Raw genomic sequence first — 27147 nt, 5'->3', positions numbered from 1 at the left:
TTTAGGGAAATAAATGTCCCGTGTCCACAGGTGGTTGCCCGAACACATCACATGAGAAAACATGAGAATGCCACCATGCTGGAACAGTCAATAAATTATCAAAACGTATGTCTCTTTTTAAGAACTGTACATGCAAATCTAGGAATCAAGTACATCAGGTTTTTGCAGCTGACCTGAGATAAAAATGGAATTGTGGGTTTGGAGAGACTGAACAAAATAAACTGTACTAAAAGTAAGTATGTGGACCTAGCCACCTAGGGCATCCCATTTCAAAACCACTGTCATTATTCTACAGCTCTGAATTCTACTCTTGGCATGTTCATTTTTCTTTCTATACATTTTGTACTTAAGAATAGAGTTACTCATTACAAAGGATCAGATTTACATTTCAAACTAATAAGGGTAAAGGAAAAAGAAGCAAAACCAAGAGTCTAACTGCATATAATATCATACATAATACCATATACAACGTTCTACTCTTTACTGCATAGAATAATCCACCATTGTTAACTTATTAACACAGAAAAATATACTTTAGCCATAGCCCAATGGCTTAGTATTTATTACAAATGCACTACACAAAGGAAATGATATAGTAGTGCTGTACATTACTATTGCCCAGTAGAGCCTCTAAAAAAGCTGTAGCCTAGTGGTTAGGGTACTGGACTAGTAATCAAAAGGTCACTTGTTCAAGCCTCACCACTGCCAGGTTGCTGCTGTTGGGCCACTGAGCAAGGCCCTTAACCCTCAATTGCTCAGACTGTATACTGTAACTGTACTGTAAGTCGCTTTGGATAAATGCTGAAAATGTAAATGTAAAAAGCTATCTGAAACTCAGCCATCTGCATACTAGCTTGAAGACCAATGTTATGCCAAGTACAGGTCAATGTAAGTGACTTACAATTGTGACCTTGCTCAGGAGCCCTACAGTGGCAAGTTGTCAGTGGTGGGGCTTGAATCAACAACCTGCTGATCACTAGTCTAATACCTAAATCCTAAGGCCACAAATCTTAGCAACACAGTTCAGTCTAAAGTTATTTAATAGCGGTAGTGTCAGTGCCACACAAGACCAAGGTCCCGGAGATCCCACACTCCGTAATGAGCCTGACATGTTCCTGATGGTCCACATACGTTTGCTCTAGGTATCGCTACTCTAACTTGCCCCTAGGTGTGAATAAGTAGGTAAATAAGAGTGTGCTGCCCTGCGATAGGCTTGTGCCAGGCTTGTTTTTCGTGGTGGTGTCTGACCTACAGTGACTTCGACTTGTATAAAGAGGGACAAGTGAGTGAAAGTACAATTAAACTAAGATGTAGAAGGAAATATAGATAATTAACAGAGCTGAAACTTACAAGTTTGCATCAATAATACATTGCATGACATGCACACATACACAGCCAGGCAAGAATATGCAAGTCTCGTCTTTAAATGGCCAAGAACATTCTTGTCTCTCGATTTATGCTGCTTAATTGTTATTGACTCTCACAGTGTTCATAATATCACCAGCAATCAGCAATCATTGTCCTGTAATACAAGAAATTAATTACAAATTGGTATTACACAAGCACCAAATAATAAGGTTAACCTGTCATTCTCATTTAGTTTTTTTTTTGCTGCTTTTAGACAAAGTATCACAACAGCATACATCAACTGATACATTCAGTGCAGAAATCAATAGCATAAAAATAGCCTAATCGTGGGACATGGCTTCAGTCCCTCTGTGGTCATTTAAGCTTCAATAAATCAACCTAACTGATTTACCTCTACCACAATTTCATATACAACACGACCCACGGGAGTGCCTGATCATTCCTGCCTAAAGATAATGATACTTTCAGCTGAGTTTAAAAGCTCTTCATTATTGTATTATGTTATCAGGCAATAAGCTGGAGCATGAATATGGCTTGATCTTATTTGCTGGTGTCTCCACTGCGTCTTTATAATAAATACACTGACAAGATCAAGGCATGAAAGAAATCAGGCCATATAAATCGGTGTTGGCCAAGCTAGTCTTTGCATGTTTTGACCATTTTCACTCTTAAAACACAAAGAATTAAAGGCTATTTAAATACACAGTAAATACAGTAGAGGAAATATACAAACATGTTTTAGATAACCCCTAACATTGCAAGAGAAATAATTTAGGAACACTAAAACAATGCCCAACAATGACATTTTAAACATAATTTAAAACACTAATAAGATAAATAAACCCTCTGTCATGGGGAAGACAAGTGCACATCGTATATCTAATTATGACCAGTTCCACAAGCATTCGACACAATACTGTGAATTGTCACACATCCTCTCTAAGCAGAGACAAACAGAAGCTACATGTTTACCAAATTCACTAGTCTGTTTTGTGAGAAGGGACACTAACTCCATTAGCCAATAAAATCCTAGTACTTTACACAGAGGATTCACAAGAATATAACACTAAATAAAAAAATAAAAAAACCTATGACTTAAAAACGTAATACACTCCAGATTATTTACCAGCAAGTTTTGACCCGCTAAAATGAGACTTGGCTGTATTTTCATGCCAGAGTGTGTTGTGATTTGCACAATATGGCTCCAGATGATGCTGAGCTTGATGCTGCTTATCTGAGTCTCAGTGACAGATGGGAGCAACAATATACTGTGGTTACTCTCAGTCTGAGCATGTCAGACAAATAGACGACACTGATACCCATTTAGGGATAGCCAAGGCCAAGGCGGCAAGCAAGAAAGCCTGGGGCATTGTTTACTAGAGTGCACGTTATGCTAGCGATATTTAACACATAACATTATTAAAGGCACTTTAATCCAGGTATGAGCACAGATGTTTATATATCACAATAGTAAAAGCATCAAATTTGAGCAGAGTGGCTGCTATTTTATACACCAAACACAAATTCATCTGTACTATTAAAACAATGGTGTAGAGTCATTCAGAAGGCTGCTGGAGTTTAAAGACAAGCCTACATGCAGAAGAAATTGCTGACAAACTACTGGTTTCACCGGGAAACACAGGGCGCAAGGCAGAAATACCATGGAAATACCAGAATACCCAGAAATACCACCAATTGCCAATCATGTCCGTGTAGATGCCCAGCTGGTCGATAGCACAGGTAAGATTCCACCCCATATCTCATCAGTGGTGGGCTGGTAAATTTTTTTGACTCGTTCTCACTCGTTCTACTCGTTCTGTTAATTAAACTGTCCCGCCCTGTAGCTTTACCAGCCAATCACAATGAATGTGATACAGAACAGAACGTTACTTAAGACAAATAGACGACATGAGAGGTACAGCAAATTTGATAAACAGATTACAAAGCAGCTGTAGCCTAGTGATTAATGTACTGGACTAGTAATCAGAAGGTTGCCGTTTCTAGCCCCACCAATGCCAGGTTTCCACTGTTGGCCCCATGAGCAAGGCCCTTAACCCTCAATTGCTTAGATTGTTTACTGTCACAACTGTAAGTCAATTAGGATAAATGTCGAAAATGTAAATTAGCAATCTTAGGTACTTTGCATATTGCGCAATGTTTTTTCAACATTAAAAAGTACAAATTTAAATAACGAGTGGACAAAATTACATTGTTGTGTTTATTACACATATTAGTGACTGTTCATGAATCATCAGCTGGTATCATTTTGGTAATCTTGCCTCAACTGAATGCCTATAATCTACTCTAGTCTGTACAATAATGTAATTAAGTTGTAGTAATTTAGTATTTATAATTACTTCCATTTATGGGCATAAGACTGGCATAAGACATTTATGGGCATAAGACTGCCCATAAATGTCCCCCCAAATATTTTGAGTTTCAGGAAAACAAGAGGCATCTGGCATCATCTGACAAGAGCCCTGCAACATGTTTTATTGAATGGGGTATTATCTCAGGCTTTGTTCAGTGTACCGGCTGGTAGGAGACTGTGTACTGTAAACTGTATTAATACCTCCAGCCTTCGCTCACACTTACACAATTGCCTCATAGGCACCATGCCCACAGGAGCTTGTACTCCAACACACCGCCCCTAAACTTAAAAAAGCTCAAACAAGGCAAAGCTTAGCTGAATTAAGCTACTGCACATTAGCAGACTCAATATTAAGGAATTAGTCTGTTGAACCCAGCACTGTAGTAGACTGATTCTGTTTGTAATGATTATTTACATGGTTTAAATCCAAATACCATATTACAGACTGACACACATGCTCTTGTTATATGCATAGCAGGTATTTTTGTAGATATATAAGCATTTCTTATTCACAGCAAAACATTTCTACAAAATTAAAATCTTAATTATGTTTTGCAGACTTCCTTAGGTTTTAAAGAATTTTATGAGCTTAATAGTTTTATTTTGCCTACCTATTATAATTAAGTTTTGCAATTATTTAAAACGTGGGAAAACTACACATTTGTCTTAGTGAAATGGAACACCTAATTCAAAAAAAGTTCCACAGTTATTTTTCAGTACCTTTATTTACACCGATTAGGCATTACATTATGACCACCTTTCTAATATTGTGTTGGTCCCCCTTTTGCTGCCCTATATGCAACAAACTGTGATGCACTGTGTATTCTGACACCTTTCTATCAGAACACACGGGCCAGCCTTCATACCCAATGTGCATCAATGAGCCTTGGCTGCCCATGACCCTGTCGCCGATTTACCACTGTTCCTTCCTTGAAGCACTTTTGATAGATACTGACCACTGCAGACCGAGAACCCCCACAAAAACTGCAGTTTGGGAGATGCTCTGACCCAGTCGTCTAGCCATCACAATTTGGCCCTTGTCAAACTCGCTCAAATCCTTACGCTTGCCCATTCTTCCTGCTTCTAACACAACAACTTTGAGGATAAAATGTTCACTTGCTGCCTAATATATCCCACCCACTAACAGGTGCCGTGATGAAGAGATAATCAGTGTTATTCACTTCACCTGTCAGTGGTCATAATGTTATGCCTAGTCGGTGTATTATCCCTAATGTAATGACATCTTTCCTGACTGCTGACTCACTTTTAAACAGACAACAAACTTAATATTTTTTAGTCAAGATTGTTGACTAGAAATCTACCCACATCGACCACTTCTCGAAGGTCTTCACACTATTTGATCTCTAGTGGTTGCATACAGTTCTAAAGTTTAAAGCAATAATTACACACACTGGCACAATATAACTTGACAATACTGCTATACATTTTTGCGCACTTGTGCTGCAAAACCTGAATACATACATTTCGCCAACGTCGTGGAGTGGTTTATCAATAAGAACATATTAAAAACTACAAATTTGGCAGTGTTCTGTTGTATGACTGTATTACTGCTAATGCAGAAGGGTTAACCAGCCATACGTAGTAAAAAATTAAAATTTAAAAGAGAGTTGGGGGTTGCTGGAGGTTGTTGCTTGTTGTAGAAGCACAGCACCTCTGGAGGCCATCTCCCTCTCTGATAACGTTCTGTACATGCTAGGGCCAGGATGTGCCCCAACACGTCTCTTTCACAACTTACTGCTATGCACACACACGCCAGCAGTTCCAGTACTGGGAATTTGAATGTGTATGGAAAGGCAGCTGAGCTCTACTGCTAGCATTGACAGCATTTCTGCTGCTATCAGTTCTACTCAGGATCAGGTAAAAAAAGATTGACCAGCATACTCTGATAGTGTGTTTGAATGGGGTCATGCATATTGGTTTCTGTTTCTGCCTGTGAAAATACAAACAGGCCAGGAGTGACCAATAAGTTAAATAACTGCAGCAGTTGGTCAGTCTGGTGGGAAGTGAAAACCAAGCTGTTACTGTAAATAGACATGTGGTTAACAACAAAGACTCTGAAACTTAACTAACTACATGCTTTCTGCTTGAAGCTTTAAGAGTTAGAACTGATTAGTAAAGCTCACAGACCTTAACATGATAATTCACAATATGCTAAAGAACTCAAATAAAGACGTACAAAATGCGTCCCTTCAAGGGCTTCTCTTTCGCGAGAGCGTTTGCATTTGAATGGAATATTTCTGCTAGTGCATCTCTTTTGTCTAGCGGCGTCTGCTATTAGGTACATAGGCCCTTTAGAGCAGTGGAGTGGACGGCGGTGCATTCATTAGAATGATATCAAAAAGTCTGCCATGCAAACGAGAGCCCTATTTACTCGCTCATTCATTTGAGCCATATATCTACATGGCATCATTATATCCATCTCATCGTTTAAACACAAAGCCAGGCACACAAAGTGCACAAAGCCTGGTAAAGAGCATATGAGCAAACGTACTGTGATGGATTTTGAAATGGGGCTAATTTCACATTCAGGTGAATATTACACTGGGACTGTGTAATCCTGCTCATGCTTCCAATAGGCATGTACTAAGAAGAGTTTAGGCAATATATTGCAAAATTTTAAAGATAATATTTAACATTTTGTCAGTTCAGACAATGTTTGCTTACATACTAAGAAGTTAGCAACCGTCAGCAACAGGATTTTAGAGCAAGTTACGGACAGCATACAGCACCTAACAGCATCTCGCAATCTGTCCACTAGTGCAGTTCAGACATTGGTTCCAATCCTGATATAAATGCAGACATCGCAAGTTGCAAAAACTCATTTCAGGGAGGTACCCCCCGGACCCGTACCTCGGCCCCGACCCTGCAAGCCCAAAAAAAAAAAAGCTAAAAAACCTCTCGCACACACCAAAGCTTTTAGGAGCTGCTAACTGAGCTACTAAGCTAACTGTTCACATCCCAAACCTATTTGTGTACTACATAGTGCACTAGATAGTGTGAAAGATAATAGATTAATGTTCCCTACATAGTGCACTAGATTGTATATTAGAAAATAATTTATGTTCCTCACTTAGTGCACTAGATAGTGTACTCGACTTATGTTCCTTACATAATGCTTTAGGTAGCGTATTAGTTAACAGAATTAGGTTTCACACATAGTGCACTAAATTGTATATCAGATAACGGATTTATGTTCCCTACATAGTGCACTAGATAGTATTGTAGATATGAATTTATGTTCCCTACATAGTGCACTAGATAGTGAATTAGACAATTGGTTTATGTTCCCTACACAGTGCACTAGATTGTATATCAGATCACAGATTTATGTTCCCTACATAGTGCACTAGATAACGCATTCATGTTCACTACATAGTGCACTAGAAAGTATAACTAGATGATGATTTGTGTTCCTTACATAGTGCACTAGATAGTGTATTACATAATTAATTATGTTCCCTACAGTGCACTAAATTGTATATCAGATAACGAATGTATGTTCCCTACATAGTGCACTAGACAGTATATTAGACAATTGATTTATGTTCCCTACACAGTGCGCCAGATTGTATATCAGATAACGGATTTATGTTCCCTACATAGTGCACTAGACAGTATATTAGACAATTGATTTATGTTTCCTACACAGTGCGCTAGACTGTATATCAGATAACGGATTTAATACGCGATCGGGGAAAAAAGTCTGTGTCGCCTGTGTGCCCGTTTGTGTCGCTCTTGGCCGCTCGTTCTAGATTCCGGGAGATTTTATCTGACTTACGGGCATCAGGGAGCTGCTATGTATATGCGGGAGACTCCCGGAACTTCCGGGAGACTTGGGATGTCTGTAAATGCTTACATACTGAGAAGTTAGCAACAGTTAGCAACACGATTTTACAGCAAGTTACGAACAGCATACAGCACCTAACAGCATCTCACAATCTGTCTACTGGTGCTTAAAAAGCATTGCCAAACAGTCAGACTGGTGGCTACGTTGCCTCTGACTGAATTTAGCTAGCTAACCGTACAAAACCAGCATCTGTAATTTGCAATCAACTTAGCCATTCATACAAGGACACTCAGGTGAGCACTAAATGCAATACTGTAATCTCCAAATAAATAACCTAATATTATAGCATGACAAGTGTTTTGAAAACTTGTAAGCAAGTTTATTAGCAATTAGTTAACTAGCCTGCTAGCTGACACACTGTTAGCAATAATAACGCTGCACATAATAAAAAAAATGAATGTACATGTGATCAGTGTTAGCTAAAGTAAATGCTAACATCAAGCCGTTTACCGGACATCTCTGCTGTAAAAAGTAGCATAGCACAGCATCAGGTGGTTGCTAATTTATGGTGTTTTATGCAGTCAAATATTGTTCTACCACTGGTAAAAAACTGAAGTCATTTCATATTACAGGCTACAAAGAGCGTGTTAGAATAAAATCATCATCAATGGACACTACTGCACAATTTAATTCATTTTATAATTTCAGGGTTATAGTATGAGGTTTGGAACACAGCCCAAATTCCGGGTATTGTGGTTTAATTTAAAAGCTTTGACAGGTGTCTAAAATAAATTAATAATACTTAAATTAATAGAAATACTAATATACCACTCATATTTACCTGTGACCATTTTAAAGCAATGCAAGCAATACATACTGTTAGCCATTAGTTAATATGATATAAGTGACATGGAAGGCATTTCTAAACGAATGGTGCTCTTATACTAAACTAAACTATTAAACATAGCAGGCATAGCAGCAACTGTAATAATAAAAATAGTCTCAGCACAAATCAGCACATCTTTTATTGCCCAATTTTTGAATACTGAAGAAACTAAACACAACACATGGTGAGCCTCAAATAACACACTTTAATTATAAGGTCTAAAACACCCCATGCCCTTCATAACGCCTTTATAAATTTAAACACGGACCCGGGCAGCTTTAGCAACAGCGTAACATCATTCAGAAATGTAAGGTAAGTGGCTCTCCAGCTGACACGAGCTCGTCTTCGGCTCTGGCCGTGAGCTTGTCAAAAACCGATGGACTTGTTCTATCACTAATGATCACAGCTTCCACAAGGCAGGAATGGCACCTGTGGAAACTTTCGCAACCTCAGGAGATAATTGCATGCTTCTCTCCAAGTGACTTGGGCTCCATGGAAATAGCCTTATTAACACAATAAAGGGGGGAGTGGGCAACAAGTGAATGCCTCTGTGAGATGCGAGTTGCAACTGTGAGGTGGTATTACGGGAGATGACACTTATCGCCGGGTTGCACGAGCCGCCCCGGTTGTGGCCGAGCTGGAATGTAGCTTCTTGAAATTAAGAGACCCAATTTCTGTCGTAGCGCAAGGCTGGGATAATATAATAGAAAAGAAGTGGGCTGAAATGTAATTTTCTGTGTCAGGCCCTTTTGTGTTATTATCTCTGAAGGTACGATGATCACCCCGTGAACGTCTTTCACAAACTCCATAATGACCCAGAGTAGTTAAGGCCTCAAAGTGAAGAATTACAATCGCCTAGTAATTACCAAACTCAACACTCAATGAGCATTTCAGAAGTAATGACTAGTTAATTACTGTTGCAACCTTAAAACTAAAGTTCTAAAGTCTATATGTTTGGAATTAACCAGTTCTGCATGTCAGCAGCAACAAGACATAACTGAGTCCACACATGGGATATCATAATGCATACTTAGAAACAGACATGTAAGACTTTTATACATTGTAAAGCATTTTATATTACAAGCAGGTTCTACACTCATCTCTAATTCCCATCATGGATTGTACAGGTCTAAAACTGTTCAAATAATATTCCATTAGTGTTTTGAGGATGGTGGTGGTGGAGAAGGCTGTGTTAAACAGCACTTTAAATAAGATCAATTACATCAAGATCTGGTGACTGCACAGGCCATAGCATAGAATTTGCTTCATTCAGACAGGACATTTTAACACAGGTTTTTTCCCCCAACGGTCAGCTTATATAAATCATGTTGTCACTCAAGAAGCAGCATTTTATGCTAACATAACATTATTTGAGTCATTGGCTCGAATCCCTGTGGGCAAAAAAAGTTATGACCCAAAGATGGATAAGCCTGTGAGCCTGTGAGCCAGTTATCCCAATATAAATGTCAATAAATTGCCCTATAAATAAGATCTAGTTGGAAAATTTGTTCCAAAGCAGAACACAAACTCTCTGCTGCTGGCAGCACTCGAGCACTTATTTTATACATCTTTAAATCCACACAGCTGGACATGTTAAGTCAGTCTGATGCCATCCAGCTCAAACCTGAGGTCTGAAGCCCGTTGCTACTTCAGGCCACTCTGGGATCAATTTCTGTTGGCTGGGATGCTGGATTGATTTACAGGACCTGTCAAAACAGCTTTCTTCACCTGCCCGCGCTGCACAACAATCAGCTGCACTGTTCAGCCCATTACACCGCTGCAGCAGAGAGGGCCACAGGGACGCTATCTATTTACGGCTCAGGCTGGATGTTCCAGCTCAACATATCACTCTTAAAAGGGTTTCTCAAGACGTACAGTAGTCATGATCAAGTCAAGATAACTGAACAAGTGGCACGAGCTGTCCGAACGCCGGAGCTGCATCGTGAATCTTAAGACACCATAAAGAAATCAAATTCCAGCATTTTGTTGTGCTGCTTTTGCACAACACGGCGAGAGAGATGGAGCGTATGAAGAACAGGAAATTAAAGCTGTAAATAAGTAGAGTAGTAGATAAGAGAAGCTGCTTGCATTTCCTTCATGTCAGGAAGAAATTCTGATAGGAGACCTCCATCTGCAAAACCCGTCTCTGGTTACTAAAGCACTCACGGCACAAAGGTCACACGGTGACGCCACGGGTTTAAAGGTTTCTCATGAGCACTGAACCCAGATGTGATGCTACGCCTGGACTCCATGGTAACACAATGCATGAAATGCATGTAAGGCCATGGGGGACTAATGGTATGGGAAAAGTGCCATTTAAAAACAAATAATAATAATAATCTGACCTCTATAAATACTACATACAATGTAAAGAAACTTATTACACTTGTTCATACTTTGTCATGGTAGTTTAGGGATTTCTATGACTTTTGAAAAAATTTGGCTTCTGGAAGTGAAGGATTGTTAATCTGGGGGTAAATTTATTATGTCATTTAACTTTGTGGCATTTCTTGATGATAGTGTTTGATTACAGCTTGTGACTTCTCTGTGCCCAGATAAATAAAGCTAGTTTAAATGGATATACACCGATCAGGCATAACATTATGACCACCTTAATAATATTGTGTTGGTCCCCCTTTTGCTACACCATACAAAACAAATTGTGATGCACTGTGTATTCTGACACCTTTCTATCAGAACCAGCGTTAACTTCTTCAGCAATCTGAGCTACAGTAGCTCATCTGCTGGATCTGACCACACGGGCCAGTCTTCACTCCCCATGTGCATCAATGAGCCTTGGACGCCCATGACCCTGTCGCCGGTTTACCACTGTTGCTTCATTGGACCACTTTTGATAGATACTGTCCACTGCAGACCGGGAACACCCCACAAGTGCTGCAGTTTTGGAGATGCTCTGACCCAGTCGTCTAGCCATCACAATTAGGCCCTTGTCAAACTCGATCAAATCCTTACGCTTGTTCATTTTTCCTGCTTCTAACATTTGCTGTCTAATATATTCCACCCACTAAGAGGTGCTGTGATGAAGAGATAATCAGTGTTATTCACTTCACCTGTCAGTGGTCATAATGTTATGCCTGGTCGGTGTATAACAGATATATAGTCACAACACCTGACATATAGTACTTCTTGAAATGTGTTAAGGTAAAGAAAATTAATATTGGTATTATTTCTGTAGAACATTCCTCATTAAACATCCAAAAGTATCATTTCTAGGAATAAAGTGTCAAATATTAGGACTGTATCACTGCAGTTATGAGGCATTGGCATCATGCGTAACATACACATTGCCCTAAGAAGCTGAATTCTTGACGAATCAAATTAAACATCAATATTTCACTTATTTTCATAATTCACTCTGTAAAAGCATGTAGTCTAAACACAAATCATCTATGCCAACATATGCAATCAATCACACCATTAAAGTTAGAATATGGTTATATATAGTAAGTATTGTAAATATGATGGGTTTTTTTTTTTTTTAAACAGTCTATGTTTAACCAAATCTTCCTCTTTAAACAGTTTTGGAAAAACTTGAAAAAAAAGTTTATTAAAAATACCACAAACAAATCTGGATCTTTGTGCATCTGACTCTGTAGTGTTTTGATGGTGTTGAACTAGCGTGACAGTGTTTACAAAAGCTGCAACCTCTCTGTAGCCAGAGTTCAAACCCGTTCTGCAGAACCTCCGTGCATACTAATGCTGCGAGTTATCCTTAGGCCAGTTTCAGAACTCTGGTGGTCACATTAACAAAGAGGTGGCCATTAATAAAAGGCCTGCTCTGGATTTATAGCAACAGAGAAGCAGGAAACACTGTGCCAGCAAGCCAGGACGCTCAGCGTTTGAATACGGACCACAAATTATAAACAGTTTGAGTAAATGAAGTGAGCGAGTGGCTTTGTTGCATGGGTGTACATCTTCCCGTCGCTGGTTGCTCTGGGAAAGGAAGTTATTGAAGCCTGGATTTCCTGCTTTCAGCTGCGGCCAAGAACTTGGGGGTTTATGGCGTCTTCAGGAACTGACTCATTTAATGATTCATGGATTCATTCGATACCGCTTTTCAAGTGTTTGGTCAAAGAACAGATTGCCTGTCTTCCATAGAAACTGGGTTATATTTTAGGAGAAGAGTTAGATATGCTACAGAAGATACGCAAGAACAATCCAACATTTCAATCTGTAAGGTTAACAGGAGATCTTTTGAATAAAAATGAGGTTATTTCTAAAGACTGAATCCAAGACTGAGACTACCATCTGGTTTCAGGAGCAAAGTTGAAAATCCTAGAGTTAAACAATTTGTTAGCTCTGGATACTGTTCCAGCTTCTTTTAGGGTTGCAGCCCCTTAGGCATACAGTAGAAGTCAAATGTTTACATCCAAAAAATGTATTATACTTTAAAAGGTATGCTGGGTGAAAATGTACACTTTTAAGTGATTGGGGACTGAGGATACTAACTGCTGCAGTTTTACAAATGGAATGTTTGCACATTCATAAAATAAACTGATCAGCCATAACATTAAAACCACCTCCTTGTTTCTACACTCACTGTCCATTTTATCAGCTCCATTTATCATATAGAAGCACTTTGTAGTTCTACAATTACTGACAGTAGTCCATCAGTTTCTCGATACTTTTTTAGCCTGCTTTCACCGTGTTCTTCAATAGTCAGGACTCCCACAGGACCACCACAGGGCAGGTATTATTTAGGTGGTGGATCATTCTCAGCACTGCAATGACACTGACATGGTGGTGGTGTGTTAGTGTGTGTTGTGCTGGTATGAGTGGATCAGACACAGCAGCGCTGCTGGAGTTTTTAATTACCATGTTCACTCACTGTCCACTCTATTGGACACTCCTACCTAGTTGGTCCACCTTGTAGATGTAAAGTCAGAGACGATCGCTCATCTATTGCTGCTGTTTGAGTTGGTCATCTTCTAGACCTTCATCAGTGATTACAGGACACTGCTCACATGGCGCTGTTGGCTGGATGTTTTTGGTTGGTGGACTATTCTCAGTCCAGCAGTGACAGTGAGGTGTTTAAAAACTCCATCAACATTGCTGTGTCTGATCCACTCATACCAGCACAACACACACTAACACACCACCACCATGTCAGTGTCACTGCAGTGCTGAGAATCATCCACCACCCAAATAATACCTACTCTGTAGTGGCCCTGTAAGGGTCCTGACCACTGAAGAACAGCAAGAACAGTTGGACAGTGAGTGTAGAAACAACGAGGTGGTTTTAATGTTATGGCTGATCGGTGTATATTATGCTATATTCAGCTTCAACAGCAACAATCCTTGGTTGCCATTGTCTAATTCTCCTCTGCATGATACATCATAAATTTTCAGAAGGAGACAGATCTGCACTGCAGGCAGGCTAGCCAAGCATGTACTGTGTGTCTTTGAAGCCCAAGGGTTGAAGCGCATGCAGAATGAGGCTTGGGAAAAAAAAATCACCTGCCAAAAAATATGTTGCCTTAATGGCTTCGTATGTCTCTCCTAAATCCCAATATACACCCACAAGTGAATAGTACCGTCACCCATGCAGTTGGCTGTGATGCACCCCATTCTATGACAGATGCTGGCTTTTACACCTTTCCATGATAACAGTATGGATGGTCCTGTTACCACAGTACTGTCATTAGGTCTATCTGAGATAAGCTCAGGCTCTGAGAACCAGGCTTTGTTTCTGCATAGAACTGAGTATGGTTTTTTTTTTGGTAGCATTATTTCTTGATGCAGTGGTAAACTGTGTTGAGTGACAACGGTTTTCTGAGTACTCCCTAGCCAACATGGCTGTATTTATTATAGTGGCACAGATCTCAAATATCACAACCATATATCAATCATTGACCCATCTTTAAACCGCATTTCATACAAGACATACAGGTTTAAATTTCACCTTACTGTGTAACTATAAGTACTGTATATAGGCTTTAGTGTCACACTAGCCAATCATAATGCCCTTTCCAAGAGTAATGAGCTGGCCAGTGAGGTTTCATAAACTCAAGTTTACAAGGATACAGGGTCATGCTTGAAAGGTCTAGAATAAGCAGTGAATGTAAAACATCTTAGAGATCTTACATACAGCAGTGGCAACAGTGGAAACAAAAATGCCTACAAAACACTCAAGGCAAGTAAAACACAGAAGCATCTCTCTGTCTTTGCTACTGGAAAGACTTAACAACACTTGAGCATGAGCAATTTGATCAGTTCAAAGATTTATTCATACCAGTTGCCTCTGTTGCACGAGGAAAAATCTTGATGAGAAACGACAGAAATAGCCTCATTCCGGTATATCCACTAATATCCTGGAATAATTTAGAATATACAACCAAAAGGGGGAAAATCCTGTCTAATATGAGCCCACAATTATGTCTAGGTTTACAACAAACATTTTCCAAGGTCTGTAATTTTTTCCATCCCTTGATTTTTTTTTACCCAGCAATCTCCGATTCTTGTCTGACCGCAGATAGATTCTAATAGAAAATGATCTGGAGGGCGAATGAAACAGACAGGACGTGGCTGTTTGTGTTGGGCTCCATCCCAGCAGAGTTGAGCAGTTCACATTGGCCCGTGACCACAGAAAGGGAGAAAAGCAAGTTAGCTGCTTCTAAAAGTGGCAAGAACATTTATGTATGGTTCATTCATACATGTTAAGGTAGCTCCACCACCACCACCACCACCATCAGCTCACTGCATACAGCCATTATTAAATCTATTTGTTCAATCTGCTTGCTAAGTGCATACAAATGACTGAAATCAATAAATGCATCAGTGGCAAGAAAAGGAAGCAAAAATTCTATTCAAATGCATCATTACTTGGCTATACATATTGCTCATATTGCTCAGATGGCTCTAAGAGATTTGTTTTTCTTGGTTTTCTGGAATCTTTTTAAAACGTCAATAGTTTCGTTAAAGCTGTAGTATGAAACATTTAGTATTTAGCTACTTGGAGACCTCTCTGGCAGAACTCTGTTATTACAAGCAATTTAATGAATGCAGTAAAATTAAAGAAACAGAATGAAGCGTTCAGTAAACCCATTTAACTTACGGATTTATCTAAAAAAGGCCCATTTAAGCAGTATTTAGTAGTGCATAAAGCCTAGAGCACCTTGTGTTCAATACTGCAGTTCTAGACACATTATTGTTTGTTGACTAGACAAGTACACACCATAACACATTTAGTGTGAGTGATTCAACAAACTTTGCCCTCCAGTTTAGCACTCCAGTTATTGTGACATTACTATTCTGAACACACTGTGTTGTAAACAGTGTGTAATTTTAGACATAGCCTTTGCCGACCTTTCCAGCACCTTTCCTCTGCCAGCTAAGCATTCACTGGTATGTTGCCAGTTTTTAAATTTAACAGACTTCTAAAACGACCCAACCACTGACTTACTAACCCTGCCTTTTAAGTAAAAAATATACAGTACAATCTGTAGCTTTAATAATGAATCAAGACCAAAAGTAGGTAGACACCCCCTCATAGTCAGTGTTAACAGGTATGGAAAAACTGTCAAAAAATACTTCCAACTTTCTGGCAACCATTACGGATAGCCAGCATGATCAAGCATGATTCTGCACCTGTGCATGAAGCATACAGACATGGTTTGACGAGTTCGGTGTGGTGGAACTCCAGAGCCCTGATCTCAACTTCACTGATAAAGAAAGTACAAATTCACAAAGGTCCAACAGCGTATAATGTGATATTTTACAGTAATGTATTTGCAAATCTATGTGTAAACACACTCACTAAATGTACAAAATACCCCTAAAGGTTTAGCCCTCAGCAGTAAGAAAGGTATAACCTACTATAAAACCTGAGTAATTTGCCTAATGCAAATTCCAAGAGAAAAGCTTTCTATTTAAATTAGCATGTACAGGATTTTCAACACGGACATACAAATGTACACAAACACAACTTGGTTTAACAAGAGTTCTAACAATTTCTAATAAAACATCTAAAGGAAGAAGAACTGGTACACTATACACACAATTTTAGTTCATTTAAAGCCACATCAAACAGTCAACCTTTACTGAAAAATCCCGGTGCCACTAACAGTGGGCAACTGAAACATGAAGCATATTAAAATGCCATTGATAAGTTAAGTGCACATATATCTTATCTGAAGCACACAAAAGCCATATGGTGCCACGGCCCAAGCCGCCTGTTGCTGGCATAACAATGGCCTGGTGCAGACAGTAAGCGGCAGCCGTGGGTTGACAAATAGCCGTTAGCCTGCATCCTCTAAGCACTAAATGTGAGAGTAAACGTTCATATTTGCATTTTCCTCCTTACAGGTGCAGAAGGAGACTAAACCAGATGTCAACTCGAGCGCAGCAGTGTTTGCCTTCAGAACACACACACACACACACACACACACACACACACACACACACAGAAAAGACAATAGGTTCTCTCTGTATTTGGTCCATTCCCCCACAATCCTCCATTCCCAGAGGTAACTCAATCCTATGTCAGAGCAATGCACCTATTCTCTTCCCATTTCACAAGTGAAAGACTGCATTGTTTTCCTCTCCAGCCATGCTGACAAGCACCACTCAGACAGAAAGTATTAAAATTGAGGAAGTGTTTCACCCTCTGATTCAGATTTATTTTTAAATTTCAATATTTGGGGACAGACTAAAAACCACAATGTTGTACAGTATTTTTTTAATAATAAACCAAATGTATAAATTATGCAAGATAAAAACTTAAAAATAAAAACTTTAATTTGGTCATAGTTATAAAATTAACACCAACTGGCCTATATTGGTCTATTGTCTTATGTAATGGACCCTATTATAAAAGGAGAATCAGTGACCAACACAAGAGCAGGGGAGCACCAATCCCACGAGGCCCATAGCATAAGTGTCCATGATGATCAGGAATACTTACATATTTGTTGAGCACCTTATATTCATACTTTAACAAAGTCACAGCAATGGCTTCAATCCAATCAATAAATTAATTGAACACCATGCTTCACCAGCCCTAACATATATGCAAGTAAATTACACAGATGAAACTAGAGTACCTGAGGGAAACCCATGCAGACATGGGTAAAACTAGCAAAACCAAAAAAGTCCTTAGAACCTACATTGCTCTATGGCACCTGCTTTACCAGCTGTAAAAGTGTCCATCCAAAAGTGCAATTTCCTTTTCTTCAAAATCAGACAATATTTTGTGGTTTTAAGATGTAAATAATCTTCTCATTTTTCAATTTCACTTTAAGCAGATTTGCTCATGAACATGAGTATAATGTTTAAGGTCACGACTTCTTGTTGTCAATAATGGTCCAGTTAGAGGACAAACACCGCATTGTTTCTCCGGCAATCATTTTAACATAATAGCCAGATTGAAATATAAAGACAATAATTAACTGGAACAAAAGTAGGCTTGGTCTTACAGTATCCCTTATTTTTTCCTAATAAATTTTTTTTTTTTTATAATAATATACAGCAGTTTATCATTTAAATAACACAAGTGTATAATTTAGAAGTGGGTGTGTGCTCAACAAACAAATTAGCAAACCAGACAGCTGTGATACAACAGTCCAGACAAACACAACAATGTGGTCACAGCATTGTGACAACCACTAAATTTGTCATTTGTAGAGTAAACTGCGACTTTTCTCCATGAGTTGATAAGTAAACACAGTATTAGATTGTGACCAATCTGAATGTAACAAAATTTGGAAATCTTGTGGATGTTAAGTAATGTTGGCACCAACATATTTACAACTTGTGTTGTGTGGGGATTGTGCGGTGTCTCGGATGTATTTTTTGTATGTGTTTTTCTTATTCTGTGATGATTTATATATTTTATTGTAATCGTGGTGATGTTTATAAGACAGAATAACTACTGTAATTACACACAGGCTAAGAGAAATAGACCTTAACTAAATTTGAGTATGGCGCTTGTTTTAATTGTATCTGTAAGGTGTGTTAAAGATGTCAGTCTCAGATGTCAGTCTGTAAGCTGAAGACTGTGGTCCACTGTATTTTGTTTTACTGCAACATGTACATGTATGGCTGCAACATTTAAACCAACAAGTATATTTAAAAATGAATTTTCCAGTAGGAAAGTTGAAGTTATTTAGTCTTTAAAATGCATGTAATACAGTAAGCAGGAGACAGTCATCATGGGCATTTGGCGGCTAGCCAGTATGTAAAGTCACAGTGCTGTTTGTATTAAAAGTATTGTTATTCAGTAATGATTAACTGTCATTATCTGCTGCATGTTCTACCAATTACTTAGTGTGCCATCTTCAAATACTTTTATTTCTACAATTGTTTAATTAGAGTTATAAGAGTTAACTTTGAGTTATAATGTATCCCTTTGGTTTGTACAGTTAGCCAAACTTCAGAAAAACGACATATTGCAATACTGTTGCTATTGTGTGACGTCTGTGGCAGTTACATTTATCGCGATATTTTGACGGTATTTTATTCCACGCTAACGACAAATAAATCACTTCTCAGTGAACAACTCGCTTTCTTGATATTAATTAATTAGAATTAAAGTTAAGTTTTAATAACTATTTTAAGTATGTGATATGAAAGAACATGGGTGCAGCGCTAAGGATTAGCTTAGCAACCAAAACTTGGAATCCAGAGAATCCTAAAAATGCAGCGTTCATTATTTTCAAAATGTTTGTCATCTAATGTTACTTTATGAGCTTAATGTTAAGTGCAAAACCCGAATCGGGGTTTGAACTTAACACACTTGGTCGAACTAAACCTTTTTGTTTGTTGGTTAAATCCTACTCTGTAGCAAATAATGAATGTGTAACGTTGCTTACATGTGTATTTCATACACCAAGAAGCAATTTGTTTTTACTAAGTGCTCTAGATATAATATTGACGAACATTAAGAAAACAACAAGCGACTCCTTCGAGATTAGTCCGTAAGGAAGTGTAAGGCGGGCATTCCCAACAAAGGAAATGACAAACCAAAACCAGAGCGGTTATCACTTGTGTTACTGTAACTGAAGCCTTTAGGATTTGTAATATACGTGGTATATTTAAATCCACTGCATGCTAGCAATTAAACAAACCAACAACATAAACAACGTGTTTGTTATTGTTATATCACTTAAAGGACCGGCAGCATGCAGCGTTCAAATGCAACAGGCTGCCAGTAAGTTACACATAGGCCACCGCACCGGTCTGATGAATATTAACTTTAATATTTACCAATAGCGGTAAATATAATAACACATAATGTGATGCATTTGTAGTTATCGATCATTCAAGGACAAATTTAAACTGTGTCAAGAAGTACATGGAAAGTAAAGTTTGGAGCGTTTTTGGAACGATGTCCCTTAGAAGTTACATATTTTACTGTTTTTATTAAGTATGATCAGTCTCAGTCTGATACTGTTTAAGTATACATACAACTATATATATATATATGATAAATCTCAATCACATAATAAAATACAATACAAGCAACTTAAGCAATAGAAGCTTTTTATAAAGATGCTAGTTACAGAAAACTAATACGAAACGCAACAATTTGCCTATAAAAATAAATAAAGAGAGCATATCAAGTTTAGACTGAAAATCCAACCTGGAAAGTTTGTGGCAATCAACATAACCCAGTCTAATAAATAAATTCCCTTGTTTTTCCAAATCAAAGATTATTTACTATCATACCGGTGTAAAACAACGCAACCTGAGCAAACAGAACTGGTTTAAAAATAAAGCACTTGACAAGAAGTACAACAGAAAAAAGATCTACTTACGGTGAAGATTTTAGAACAAAACGCCAAAGAGCAACAAGTCTCCCGGCGCAGAAAATGTTCCGATGAGATCCGCAACTTCCGGCAGAGCGAACTGTGGAAGAGAAAACAGCAACATTTTGGATCCGTCATCTTGTCCAAAATTGCCGAACAAATTCACGATCCGAGCGTTTCCCAAAGCAGAGCGCGGTTTCACCAAGAGGAGGATGCTTCAGTGCAAAGCGATCGGCCGCAAGCTCGGGCTACTATAGCAAAATATGTCAAAAATGCCAAAGATTTCCCTGCCATGTCAGGCGGGTTAGAGCACTGAGTCAGGCAGGGCTCACCAAAGTGAAAGCAGCCTGTTGCAGAAAACACTGCACTACAGGACCGAATCCTTCTGCTCACACACTTCCAGCCCGTCCTCTCTCACTTATTTTATTCTCTATTCTCCTTATTCCAGTTTAAAAAAACTAACCCGGAATTGAACAGTTATACCCGACCAAATAAGTTTGCATATTTATCGTTTTATTACCATTAAACTTACCTCAATGTCCGTAATATTAAACTACTTCACCCCTGTGATTTTTCTAATATCAGATCTGGGATTTTTTTTTTTTTTGCAAACTGCGTAAAGTTGTGTTATTGTGGCAGGCAGCAGACGGTGAGGGCCGGGCCAGATCAGAGATGTGAAGAATGCGCGGAATGAGAGCAGGAATGAAATGAACGCGAGGCGTCGGATTCGCGGAGGGGGCGGGGCTACATGTGGCGTCATACGCCAAGATCAGCAGGGAGGGCGCGACCACGCCCATTCGGGTTACGTCACGGGACAAGAAACTGTAGGATGAATTGTCCAATAGGAATAATGTGATGTTTGTAGTTTATTGTGCTGATACTTTATCCTGATCAATATTGCTTATACAATGTTTCATTTTCCTTTGTTATTTTTCTAAAATGCAATAAATAAAAATAAATAAAAAATAAAAATAATAATAATAATAATATATTTTTTAATTGTCCAATAAGAATTGATTTTATTCTGTTTGGGATCATTAAAAGTAATATGCTGAATTCAGACAGGATTTATGTTGTCAACCTTCTCTCAATATTAACCAAATATTACAATTATTATTATTTATGAATAACAGACCAAATTCCAACACTTTTAAGGCATCCTTTATACCCTACATTAATACATTAAAACCCTGTAAAAATATGAAGGCAAAAAGTACCTTAACACTGCTTAAAAACTTCTCTCCCTTAATGTTTATAAAAATCATTAAATTATATTATTTATAGATTCCTGCTATTTTTATTTTTCAGTTATATTTTATTTCTATTACTTTTAATACCTCGAGCAATTTATAGTTTATTGTCTACTTCATATTTTGGCTGTGATTTGAAATAATCTTATGTAATATATGTGTTATTCAATAAAATTGTTTAAAAAATTGTCCAATAGAAGCACTTAAAGCCCCGCTTCATGGTTTGAAATACAGGCTAGTTCACAGGTGGGCAATTAAATTTTTTCAAGAGGCCACATAACAGGGTGAACTTAATTTTGCTCAATATTAATTGTATCTCTTTATAAAAAGCAGTAAATTGTACAGTTCTAATAAGCTGTTACTGGTATAAATGAATGTTACAATCAAGCAAAAAGTATCAACATTATATCACTATTTCATCAATTTTCACAAAAACAGGTGTGAACAAAATGTGCCCGTTTTTAAATTAACTTTACACAAAGTGCTGTTGCTATTTTGGAGTCTAATTACCTCATTTGCTCTTTTTCAGTCCTTTGTTATTGTTGGATATTCTTTTTGGAAATCACAAAGCTGATCTTGACTGCTTCAGTCTTGGATGTGTAAAACTTAATAAAAAGTTGCTTTTGCAGTTTAGCTAGCAAAGCTTCTGATGGGGAGGCATGGTGGCTCTGTGGGTAGCACTGTCGCTTCACAGCAAGAAGATCCTGGGTTCGATCCCCAGGTGGGGCGGTCCAAATCCTTTCTGTGTGGAGTTTGCAAAGACATGCAAGTGAGGTGAATTGGAGATACAAAATTGTTACACCTTGTGTAATGAGCAACTACCGTTCCTGTCATGAATGTAACCAAAGTGTAAAACATGACGTTAAAATCCTAATAACAGACAAACAAAGCCTCTGATGTGACCATTTTGCATCGTTTAAGTTTTTCTGTGTGTTTAGTACCGTAATGGTGATTTAAATTGTGATCTTTAAACAGCTTTACATCTGACTTCAGTAAATAAATACTTAAAAGTCCATGTCTTGTTAAAACTCTACACAAGGTGAAGCTGAACACACTCACACACACGTAAATTGAAATTTACAGAATTTTTAAAACAGCGCTCCCTTTCAAATAAAAAACAATCCTGTTTCACTGCATGTGTGATGTACATTTATTTACGTCTGATTTTTAATTGCCACTGACCTAATGCGGGCCGGTTGGGGACAGCCAAAGGGCCGGATGTGGCCCAAGTGATATATTAAAGAAGAATAAACTGTCAAAAGTTTAGGCCGGTTGGCATGTTTTTACACCCTGGACTTTTCCTGTAACTGAATTATTCAAACACTTATTTCTTATAGCCTCACAAATTTGAGTTCTCATATGTTTTTGTGGATATTCTAAAACTATGACTATCTAGGGTGGCACGGTGTCTCGGTGGGTAGCACTGTCGCCTTACAAAAAGAAGGTCCTGGTTTCAGTTCCTGGGTGGAGCAATCTGGGTCCTTTCTGTGTAGAGTTTGCATGTTCTCGCCATGTCCTTGTGGGTTTCCTCCTACTGCTAATCAGTCAACTGTCCGTAACGTTAGCCATCATAGCTAAGTTAACTGGAACATTAGTTAGCCACACATCCACAAAATGACCAACAGTTACTGTCGTTACGGTGTATTCATCTAACAATAATTTCTTTTTGTTCTATTTGTTAGAAAACCTACGTTAAGTCTTTAAAGTCTCAATCATTGCAGAGATTCATGTGTAACGTAGCCGATGGTAGCAGCTTTCATTTATTGCTGTATTATTCTGTATAATGGTAAATAGCACTATTAGTGTTTGTTTGGTTAAAGTGTTGATAGTTTATTTTTACTGCAGTCAGCTTTCATTCACAGTGAGTCACTATGACCAAAAGGAAGGGTTGCAGTGACATTTGAGTAGGAAAATGAGTACTAGTCAGATGAAAGATGTATACAGTAGTACAAAAGATGAGTCAGTGTTTCTTGATATAATTGGCAGTAAGATCAGATATGGTCAGGACTCCATTCCTGAGTTTACTGATAATAATTCTTTCATGTTTACTCTGGTGTGTTCAAAAAAGAGAAAGTGCAAGGATGCTGACAGGGCAGTGAGAGCAAGTGACATGGAGGTGAATGAGAAAAGGAGCAAATATTGAAGAGGAGATTACAATATGGCACCAGAGGAGAGGAGATCAGAGGGCTAGAGAAGAGGAGATAGGTCGACATGAGAGCAGAACAGTGCAGGGTGTTTCTTGCTGCCCACCTAAGTGTGCTTGTACATTAACAAAAACAGGAATTTGCTAAACATTGGTCACATTATCTGCACCTGGCTTCATATAACAATACTGTACACAGATTTCTGTTTATATAATTATGGTTATGGTTAAAATCAAATAACAGACCAATCAGGTGGCGCAGCATTAAAACAAGCTAGCACACCAGAGCTGACATTTCAAACTCGTCGGTTTGAAACTCAGCTCTGCTATCAGGCTGGGCTGGGCGGCTATATGACAAACGATTGGCTTGTTGTTCATACAGGTACGGAATGCTGGATAGGGACCTTATAACTGATGCAGTTATGACCGCTGCTGGTTGATTGATGGCATCTGCACAGAGTAGAGTGGCTCTCCGTACACAAAGCTGATCCGCATATGAACTCGCCTCGTGCAGGTGAAAAGATGCAGTCAGCTACTGCACACGTGTCAATCGGGGCGGGGGTCAGCACCAGTAGAGAGGAAGCATAACAAAATTGGGTAAAAAATTGGATGCGCTAAAAATCAGGAGAAAAGGGGAAGAAATGCATTTTTTTTAAAAATAGGCCCCACAAAAAGGAAAAAGTTACAATTATAAGAAAAACACTTGGCAAATGAATAGTAGTACATTTTGAACTACAGCAGATCAACATTTTCTGCAACAAGATGAAGCAGACAAAGGTAAATGACCTGTTAGAAGTTACATTAGCTAAACATCTAAACATAAATATTAAGATATATTAATCTGAAAAAAATTAAAATGTCAGGATGCATTTTTTATTCACAAAATAAATGCTTTTACTCGCTTGATTGCTAACTTTCCTCAAATCAAATCTAATTAACTATTTACTTCTATTAGCTCTAGCATCCCTTTGCATGCATAAATCCACACTAAGGAGAAACCTAATGTTGCCAGCATTCATATTTTCCCATTCCAATGATTAAAGATCATCTACTGGAAGATTAAAAGTCCCAGGACAACTGCACATACTTTTGCACAGGTCTGCACAAGTTTTCCAATTCTGTTTTGACACTATTTCCCTTAAGTGCATCCTGAGATTATTAGTTCCCTAAGACACGATTCATTCCACCAGTTTGTGCATGTTGAGAAGAGCTAGAGGGGTAAGTGTCAAATAGTCGAACAGTTCATTACGAATAATGTAACATCATCTGGGGAGCCGCTTTGGTGCAGATCAATTACTAATGCATAATGAGCTGTGTAAATGCATGATTTAAGACGAGCATGTAAGTATAATGCTCTTGTTTGACTCATTATGCACTAGTGGTGGTAAGTCTGCTCTTTTAGGTCTCTTATCTTATCTTGTCTCCTAGGTGGTGTCTGTTTTTTCACTACTTAACTACTATGCATGAAAAGAGAATGGTTTATCTATGTAAATGCTGTAAAGGCTCGGAGGAGCCAGACTGTCCCCCTTTAGCCAGACGTAGAGTTCTAAACACCTGCGCACAGCCTCAGCCCTGATTCATTCTCCGTCAGGGGTCATCTGCCAAAAGGGTTTCATGAGCTTCTTGTTAAACATTAGCCTGGCATATCCAGGAAGGACCTGCACTGGATCCCTGCATAATAGCAGACTGTAAACAGCTTCATAGCCTTACATCATGGCCAATGTTTATGGCCTCTCTCAGGTGGCAGATTGGATCAGAATAGAGGGGCCAAATGAAAATCTCAGAGTGGCCAGGAACACAGGTGGAAATGTGGTTTGCGAGAACGAAATGGCTACAGTTAAACAAGGCATAGATCTCTGTGCTGTCATCTGTGCCCTTCAGCCAGGCAACATTATGAGGAAGACTTGGTTTTAAGAACACAAGATATTTAATGTCTTGGACAATAATAAAACTAAAACAAATATACATGTATATGTAACATCTAAACTGATTGAATCTAAGAGATTAAATGTACTGTGGGTGCAGACCTTAAGCTTTTGCTTTTGGAGATTGCAGGGTACAGATACTGTTTTTATGATTGTTGCTCATTTGGAAAACAAACGCTACATTTATGGCATTGAAAAGACCTTTCTTATCCAAAGCAACCTAAAATTCTGACTGATGAGAGCAAAGGCCTTGCTCAGAGTCTTAACACTGGCAACTTGGTGGTGGTGGGGCTTGAACCAACCTTCTAACCTTCTGACTATCATTCATTTGACTCAATCACTCTTATTAAATGTACACCGGGGCAATAATTTCACTGCTGCTGTAAATTCCCTTGGCTTTGCATACTGTGTGATGAATTGCTCAAAATATTGTTGCTTACAGCAATGTTGTTAGTCACCTGCTTTAAATCACACATTACCATTTGTTTACACAGTTAAAGCACCCAAAAAAAACCCTAACATCCTAACAGCCCAACATTTACCATATCACTGATGTTTACATGCACAATTGTTATGAAATAGGTGTTGGTCTTAATGTTTGGCTCATTGGTGTAAAGAAAACTAAAATGTTTAGAGGACACCTACACATCCTGGTATTATTGTTATTATTAGCAGTTGTAGCAGTAGTAGTAATCCTTGTTAAAAGCAAAACATGATGTTAATCAGAAATAAATAAAAATGTTACAAACAGATTTATTAATCATTTGTTTTTAAGGATGCAGTTTTAACCATAAGCTTGTTCTGCATAGACAGTGTGGCAAAAATTCTATTAATGAGTTATGCTGTATGTGGTCTATTGAAGATGAACTTTTTACACACTATTCATAAAAATTTTGACAGATTTTTCCTTTATGTAAACAGTCTTATACATTACATATAGGTGGTCCATCTAGTTATGCATGCATTGGTATAATATAATTTCTAAAACACTGTAAAATAACATCATGTTTCAAAACAGAGCAGTTAAATAAATACACAGCATAACATATATTTAGCAGTTCTTACAATCAGCTGTTCTTATCTATCTATCTATTTTATTTAATTATTAATACATTTTTAATAAAGGCTGCACCCCTGGGCATCTGAAAAAGAAAGAGATGGACAGGTGAGAAGGATTCAGAGCCTCTGAGCTGTTTACTTTAAAACTCACTGTAATGTGTCTCACCTTATCCTACACACACACACACACACACACACACTAATACCCAATCTGGCTTACCGTTGGGTGTGGCCTTGACACAAAGCAGTTAATGCAGAGGAGCAACCCGAGACGACCTTCTGTTAGCAAGGTGTTTGGGGGGAGGAGAGGTTTTTTAAACGTGTTTGGGGATGGGAATCAATTCAGAGTTGTATTATGGGGGGTCTCCACCTCCTCCAGGTGTAAGCAAGGTGCTAGAATAAAGATAATGGACGAGACACCTTTTCTAAATTGTGCTTACAGTGTAGATCATTTAGATGCATAATATTGATATTAAAGCCTGTGTGACTGTGGTACATACAGATTGTAGATATACAGCACATTAGTGACCATATGTTGTGTAAATGTATAAACTGTATTGTATAAATTGTGA

General features: G+C 38.3%; 1 protein-coding gene across 1 annotated transcript in view; it reads right to left on the bottom strand.

Moving 5' to 3' along the window:
• The window catches only part of tead1b (TEA domain family member 1b), a 79742-nt gene extending 58876 nt beyond the window's left edge, over positions 1-20866 (bottom strand). The window contains exons 1-2 of the mRNA XM_063012529.1: positions 20731-20866; positions 20208-20298 (exon numbers count right to left, since the gene is read on the bottom strand). The gene's annotated coding sequence lies outside the window, so the exon portion shown is untranslated. The remainder of the gene's footprint in view (positions 1-20207; positions 20299-20730) is intronic.
• Positions 20867-27147: the final 6281 nt, after the last annotated feature.

This window comes from Trichomycterus rosablanca, chromosome 17 (genome assembly GCF_030014385.1).
Source record: "Trichomycterus rosablanca isolate fTriRos1 chromosome 17, fTriRos1.hap1, whole genome shotgun sequence".
NCBI classification, from domain to species: domain Eukaryota; kingdom Metazoa; phylum Chordata; class Actinopteri; order Siluriformes; family Trichomycteridae; genus Trichomycterus; species Trichomycterus rosablanca.
Note: the sequence above shows the minus strand (reverse complement) of the source record. Positions and strands in the feature narration are given on the sequence as shown.